The following is a 7,157-nucleotide window of genomic DNA, read 5'->3' as shown; positions in this document are numbered from 1 at the left end:
TGCTTGGCACAGAGCAAACACCTGTCACAGATGCGATGGCCCCAGTGCACTAATTATAGACTTCATGACGGATTGCTGCGGACTGGTGAGGCCTGGAGTGTGGGGGAGGCAGGGCGCTTTGAGGGGGCGAAGCTGGGTGGGGGGGGACTAACCTTGCGTGGAAAGGTGTGTTGGGGGAAGTGGGGTTTGAGTAGAGCCCCAAATGAGAAGTCCAAAGGAGGGGGGGATGGGGCGGTGCCAGCTCCAGCAAGGCCCAGATGTGGGAAGGGGCGGAAACAGAATCCAAGAGCCAAGGTGAGGAGGGCGGGCCTGAGGCATGGCTGAGGGTAGTGACAGCTGCGGGGGCTCCGTGGTTCTGGCTGCAGGGACCCCTGTGAGCCCTCGGATTCCTCCTCCTCCTTTCCACCTGGAATCCTGCTTGTTCCTTAGGGGCGCCTGCAGTTCTCTTCAGAAATCCTTTAGACGCGCCCCCTCACCTCCTTGGAGTCTTTGCTCATGGCTCACCTTCTCTAAGAGGCCTCTCCTTATCCTTTAATCCCACAGCCTCCTCCCCACCTCCTGCCTTCCCGACACCCCTTACCTACTTCTGTTTCTCTTTCGGCAGCGCATAGCCCGTCATTGTTTACCATCCATCTCTCTCCTGCTGGAACACAAGCTTCTGGGGGCAGCCATCGATCTGTCCCCGGGGTGGGGGTGGGGGCACCTGGCGCCCAGGGACAGTCCATCTTTGCAGGGGTGGAGGCTGCTGGTGGCTGCTCGGCCCGAAATGAACTGCAGAGGTGCAGGAACACATGGGGAGACCAGTTAGGAGGTCACGGCCATGGCCTAGGCTAGGCGAGAGCTTGTGCTAGGCAAGCGCCGGAGGCACAGGACCGCATGACTCTTAGAGCTGTGCAGCGGGGGGGGAAAAAAACAGAATTGGGGCCCAGCCTGTATGGCTCAGTGATTGAGCATCGACCTATGAACTGGAGGTCACAGTTTGATACCCGGTCAGGGCACATACTCAGTGTAAGGCATGCAGGAGGCAGCTGATCGATGATCTTCTCTCATCACTGATGTTTCTCTCTCTCTCTCTCTCTCTCTCTCTCTCCCTCCCTCCCTCCCTCCCTCCCTCCCTCCCTCCTTCTCCCCCCCTCTCAGAAATCAATAAAAATATATTTTTTTAAAAAAATGAAAGAAAACAGAAGTGGGGGATGGGTCAGGTTGGAGGGGTGAGGCGCTCAGAGAGGTTCCTGATGGCCAGCCAGGTGGTTGGTGGGGACCCAGGGAAGAAGCAAGGTCAGGGGAAGGAAGGGAGCAGGGGTGGCTGCAGGGGGCCATGCATGTGCGACAAGGCTGTGCCCGGCTTCGGGGTGAGGGAAAAGTCCAGCTTCATTGGAGTGGAAGGTACGAGGGAGAAGGTGCCAGGACCGACAGGATGGGGGTCTGGCCAGCCGCCAAGGTGCCTCCCATCCACCCACTCCGAGGCCTGGGCTGCAGGGAAGCTGCCCCGAGAAGCCTCGGCCCGCACCTCTGCCTGGGGCTGCACTCCCAACCACATGTGTTCAGTGACTCTACCCTGTGCTCACTGCCCCCCTCGCGGCCCCTCCACCCCCAGCTCCCCGCCCGCTCGCTCGCTTGCAGCCGGGTCTCCTGCCCAGAGCTCACATGCAGCGATAAACCTTATTCTTCCCCAGTGTGTTTATGTATTTTTTATTTATTGTATTTTTTATTTTGTTAACATTTTATTGAAGTGCAGCAAACAGACAGAAGTGTGTAAATCCTCAATGTACAGCTTGATGAATGTTTACAGGCTGAGCGTGCCCGTGCAGCCAGCAGCCGGCTCGACATGCAGTGCCCCCGCCCCCCAGAAGGCCCTGGTGCCCCCTCCCAGGGGTGCGCGCCTCCTGTCCCCCTTGCGACACCTCACGTTGGCTTTGCCCACTTTAAAATTTAATGCAAATGGAATCTTCTCGCGCAGTTTTTTCACCCACTAGGTCACCGGTTTACTATAAAAGCTGTAACTCGGGAACAGCCAGATGGGAGGGTGCTTAGGGCCGGGGAGAGGATTTGGACAGTTCCGTGCCCGCGTGGCCACCAGCCGGAAGCTCGGGGCCTGTGTTTTGAGGTGGCCTTCCTTTGTGTAATTTCATTCCTGGGGTGCACCCATGTTGCTGCATGTGTTTGCATTTGAAAACTGCTCTCTAGCCCGGCCGGCGTAGCTCAGCGTTTGAGCGTCGACCTGTGAACCAGGAGGTCACGGTTCGATTCCCGGTCAGGGCACAGGCCCGGGTTGCGGGCTCGATCCCCAGTGCGGGGCGCAGTCAATCCACGATTCTTTCTCATCATTGATGTTTTTATCTCGCTCTCCTTCTTTCTCATCATTGATGTTTTTATCTCGCTCTCCTTCTCCCTTCCTCCCTGAAATCAATACAAATCAAAAGCAAATAAAAACTGTCTTTCCGGCAACCTCCCACTCGAGACAAGTGATGAGGGCTGAGCCTGCGGTGGCCCTCTGGCCGGTGGATTCTTCGAGAAACCCTGGCAGAAGCCCTGGTAGAAGGCAGTGCAGGGCCAGCGGAGCCATTGGGTGGGGCAGGACAGCCTGGGTGTTTGCTAAGCATTGTGCTGGGTGCGCCAGAGGCTAAACAAGTAGCAGGTGCGGTTCAGGGAGGAGAAGGGGAAGTGAGACTGGGGTTGGCCAGGTTAGAAGAGGCTCTTGAACTGCAAGAGGAGAGAAAGAAGCTCCCACCGGAAGGAGGGAGAGAGGGGAGGTCTGAGGGGCAGGCTCCCCTGCGCTCTCTCAGCGAAGATGGGGGGTCATTGTCCCTGTGTCTGGGAAGATTTCTCTCTCTCTCTCTCTAGAGAGAAGGGGGTGGAGGGGGCGGTGCAGGATGGAGCGTGTGCTTCCTGGGAACCCATTTCTCTAACAGTAATTCCTCGGGGGCTTGATGCCAGATGGGCAGTGCTGGCTTCCGCCGGGGGGGGGGGCGGGGGGGCGGCTTAAAGACATTTAAGGATTTCAGAATCCAAAGTCCAGAGAGGGTGAGTGACTTGCCCAAGGTCACACACCGAAGGGGCCAGCATTAGCAACGGGACTGCTGGGCCCCTCCACGGCCCTTTCCATGACCGCATACCCCCCCCCTCACCCGACAAAGAGCCCAGTGTTGCCACCAGAAGAGCTGAATTACCTCATTTCTGAAAGGCGTTATGAATTCAGTTCCATTATGTGGACGGGGGCAAAGATGTGAGCAGGCGTGACATTATAATTCATGTCCCACTTCTTCCGTTGCTCTGTGCTGGGTTTCGGGTATCGCGGAAGCAGCCTCAAATCATTACTGGAACACAATGGGGAGAGAAATAATAATACATAATTGCAAACAAGGAATGGACCGTGCGATCCTATTAATTGCCTTCCCTGCCAACCTTATTTTTGGTATTTTCAGAATAATTAAAAGATTAAGCTCTTATTGCTGGAGGAGGTGGGTGAGCACGGAGCCCTAAACAGTCCCGTCACCTCTGGCAGAATGGCCCGGTGCCACCTGCCGCCTGGGACGCTCTCGGAGGCGCACCGAGGGCTGGGCTCCGGTCCCTGAGTATTTACTCTCTTCTGGGTTGAAACTCTGGCAATAGCTATAAAATAAAGCCCCGAGCGAGGAAGAAGCCGGAGAGAGGAAATACTCGGCTGCGCATTAATCACCGTCGTCAGGCCCAGAACAGAGGACAGAGGCTGGTTCGAGGAAAGACAGACCTGAATTATCTAGAAGATGGATCTCCCCTCCTCCGCACTCCCTGTGCCAGCGAGCAGGTCAGCGAGGTCCCGGCGCAGCCAGTGGCAGTGAACGGGCCAGGGCGTCCGCCCGCTGACCAGAGGGCGCAGGGCAGGGGTGTCCCCTCTGCTGTGGGGCTCAGACCACAGCTGCCGCGCACCCTGCACGGGCCACGTTTTTGGAAGCTACCGAACTGAAGAGGCATCTCAGAGGGGCGTGGGGACAGATGCACGGTGGCCGTGTCCTCCAGCGACATCGCTTGTGCCCAGGCCATTTCCCTCAGGTCCGGGTAAGGCACCCGATGGCGGTGAGCCCTTGGAGTGGGCAGGGCCTAAAGCTGACCACGGCGTCTGGAAGGCCTGAAGGACCGTGTGCAGAAACGCTTGGGCTCTAGGCATGGGGCGATGAGTGTCCAGGCAGGAAGGCAAGTTAATTATCCTCCAAGCCTCAGTTTCCTCATCTGTGCAATGGGGATAAGGGTGCCTTTGTTACAGGGCCGCTTTCTATATGAAATGAGCAATGCATATAGTGTTTAGGACTGTCCGTGGCAGATATCAGCCCTTATGAATCCCAGCTGCTGCTCTTCTAAGAGCTGAGAAAAGCAATGATCCTTCTGTTCCCACAGCTCAAAAGTGTCCAGCTTCAGAGGCCTGTGCGGGGGCCTCTTCCTGGGTCCTCTCTTCCCTGCTGTAGCTCTCCCCGTGGTAAGAGCAGCGAAATTGTTATATATATTTATTTATTTATTTATTTATTTACTGACTTCAGAGAGGAAGGGAGAGGGAGAGAGAGATAGAAGCATTGATGATGAGAGAGAACCATGGATGGGCTGCCTCCTGCACGCCCCACACTGGGGATGGAGCCCGCAACCCGGGCCTGTGCCCTGACCGGGCACCGAACCCTGACCTCCTGGTTCCTAGGTGGACGCTCAGCCACTGAGCCACACCGGCCGGGCTGCGTTATCAAAGCTTAAAGCAGGGAGAAAAGTTGTCCAGAAATAATGAAAGGACAGCTGCTTTATAATCTGGCCAGAGGCTGGGCCATCATTTAGCGTTGGTGGACGTGCAGAACTTCATCAGCAGAAGCAGAGAGTCTACTTGTTCTGGGGAGGAAGTCCCTCCCTTGAACTTGGCCCCACATTTTTTCCAAGCTTACCTGGGAGGAAGGCAACGCTTCATGTAGATGATAAATTCCTAGGTTCCCATGGTGAACACAGCAAATCAGCTGAGCCCTGCTGACCCCAGAAAGAAACAAACTCCTTTTGCGATATTTACAGCAGTTGGTGAGTTGCCAGGACGACCCCAGAGGGACAAGACTGGAGAATTTCTCTAGGTTTGGGGGGAACAGTGCATGTGTGCGGGAAGCAAACAATATACTGGACGGGAAAGAGCCCGGGTTTGGAGTCAGAATCTCGGTAGCCGAACTCGGCCGGGTTACATGTGTGTTTCGGGAAGACAGTTGTAAGAGCTTAAATTTCCTCAAACCTCAAGTGTGAATTGTAATACCTCACCCATAGGGTGGCTTGGGGGCTTATGTGAGATAACTTGGAAATGGACCTCATAAGGTTACTGAAAAGAGTAAAGGCCTTCAATAAACAGTAGCTATTTTAAAAAAATATTATTTTTATTGACTTCAGAGAGGGAGAGGGAGAGAGAAACATCAATGATGAGAATCATGGATCAGCTGCCTCCTGCACACCCCACATTGGGGACTGAGCCCACAACCCAGGCATATGCCCTGATCGGGAATCAAACCGTGGCCTCCTGGTTCATAGCTCAACCACTGAGCCACACCGGCCGGTATAACTAGTGATCTTGAGCACTTTCTGCAGAGTGGCCAGCGAGTGGCTTGAAGAGTGAGAGAAATAATGTATCTATACAAACAAGACCCATCTCCATGTGCTGATAGAAAATGATCTGTAAGATTTTTGAAAATAAAATTAAGGACATGCGCATGTATAGAGAGGGGGGGGTGCTTCCCGTGGTGTTAAGGATGTTTAGTGCACATACAAATAAACATGTTTACATCTCCCCTACTTTGTTTTGACACAAACTGTAACATGCCCACATTGTACCATATTATACGTCCCCATTCCTGCCTGCACCTTATGTCCTTCCCTTCACAGTAGATCTTCGGGGTCATTTCATGTCAGTACACAGAGCAGATCTTTATTTTTTAAATAGCTACAGAATATTCCTTTGTGTGCATGTACCATCAATGCCATTGCTGGGTATTTGGGTTGCTTCTAATCTTACGCTGTTACAAAGTTGTTTTTATACCAATATATAGAATAACCTCAACACTCGCTGATCTTTAGCGTTCGCACCAGGTAAGGAAATGGGGTGCCGCCTGGACGCAGACACCCCTTTTGAGAACAGCTTTGCAAGGGAGCAGATAAATAGGGAGCGGGGAAGGGGATGTGCGGTCAAGGAAGGGCATTCCAAAGATGGGAGGTGCTTCAGGGGAATGACTTCAGGGGAATGAATACACAAAGTCAATAAAGAGTGTGTGTGTGGTGGGCAAGTGTAGAAGAGATACTTCAAGTGGTCTGAGGGTGGATGGGTGGGCGAACACAGGCCTTCAGGAAGGTTCCACTCCAGCAGGGAAGCTATGATGTTTCGAAAATCAGCGGCGACATTGTTAGAAAGTGGTTGATTCTGTTACTGAGGTACAAAGGTGTACAAACTCCCCCCTCCCCCACCCCGGCCTGCTGGGCGAGTTTCCTCACATTTCCAGTGGCTCCCTGGGTTCCTGATGGGAGGAGAGAATGACATTTTTGCCTGAAATTTGTACATTTTCCCAAAGGGATTAAATGACATGCATGCCCTGGAAGGCTTTAAAAAAGGGGGAAAGAAATAAATAAAAATCCCAAGAAGAATTTATATTCCTGATGGCTTTGCTGATGGTCTTGTAAATTGTATATTTAATCAAAGGCACTCGAATGTCTTTTTTTTAACTATTGAAGAGCCATTTAAATGTCAACATAAGTGATTCCCTCCCAAATAGCGCCGTATATACATTACTTCCCCTCATAGACCATAATGATTCATATGGAGGCATTTCGCGCCTCTCAATTGTTGGGTCTACTGAAACATAAATCCAAGATGATAAATAATTTGACCTCACGTGATAGAAAACACCCATTTACATTTCTTACAATAGGAACCCACCCTCGCTATCATGTTACTAAAACAGACCGGGTTTTTCCCCTGGTTTAATTCACTTGATTAAATCCTTTAAAATCCTCCCCCTCCTCCGGCAGAAAGTGCAGTGGAAACATCAAAACAATGGGGCGCGTGTGGATTTCCGCACCCCGCGCATAACCCTTGCCATTTCCTTGATCACCGCTTGTGGCTTGGAAATGACTGTGTTTCCTTGTCTCACACCGCCATACTCACCCTTTTTTTTTTT

The 7,157-nt window shown here is 52.7% G+C and overlaps 1 long non-coding RNA gene across 1 annotated transcript in view; it reads right to left on the bottom strand.

Annotated features, from left to right (window-relative positions):
• Window positions 1-2,355: 2,355 nt before the first annotated feature.
• The window catches only part of LOC111826405, a 5,757-nt gene continuing 955 nt past the window's right edge, over window positions 2,356-7,157 (bottom strand). Inside the window, exons 2-3 of the long non-coding RNA XR_002829743.1 lie at window positions 3,171-3,317; window positions 2,356-2,400 (exon numbers count right to left, since the gene is read on the bottom strand). This is a non-coding gene — a long non-coding RNA (uncharacterized LOC111826405). The remainder of the gene's footprint in view (window positions 2,401-3,170; window positions 3,318-7,157) is intronic.

Source organism: Myotis lucifugus, unplaced genomic scaffold (assembly GCF_000147115.1).
Source record: "Myotis lucifugus unplaced genomic scaffold, Myoluc2.0 scaffold_76, whole genome shotgun sequence".
NCBI lineage: Eukaryota > Metazoa > Chordata > Mammalia > Chiroptera > Vespertilionidae > Myotis > Myotis lucifugus.
The sequence above is the reverse complement of the archived record's forward strand: the minus strand, read 5'-3'. Positions and strand labels throughout refer to the sequence as shown.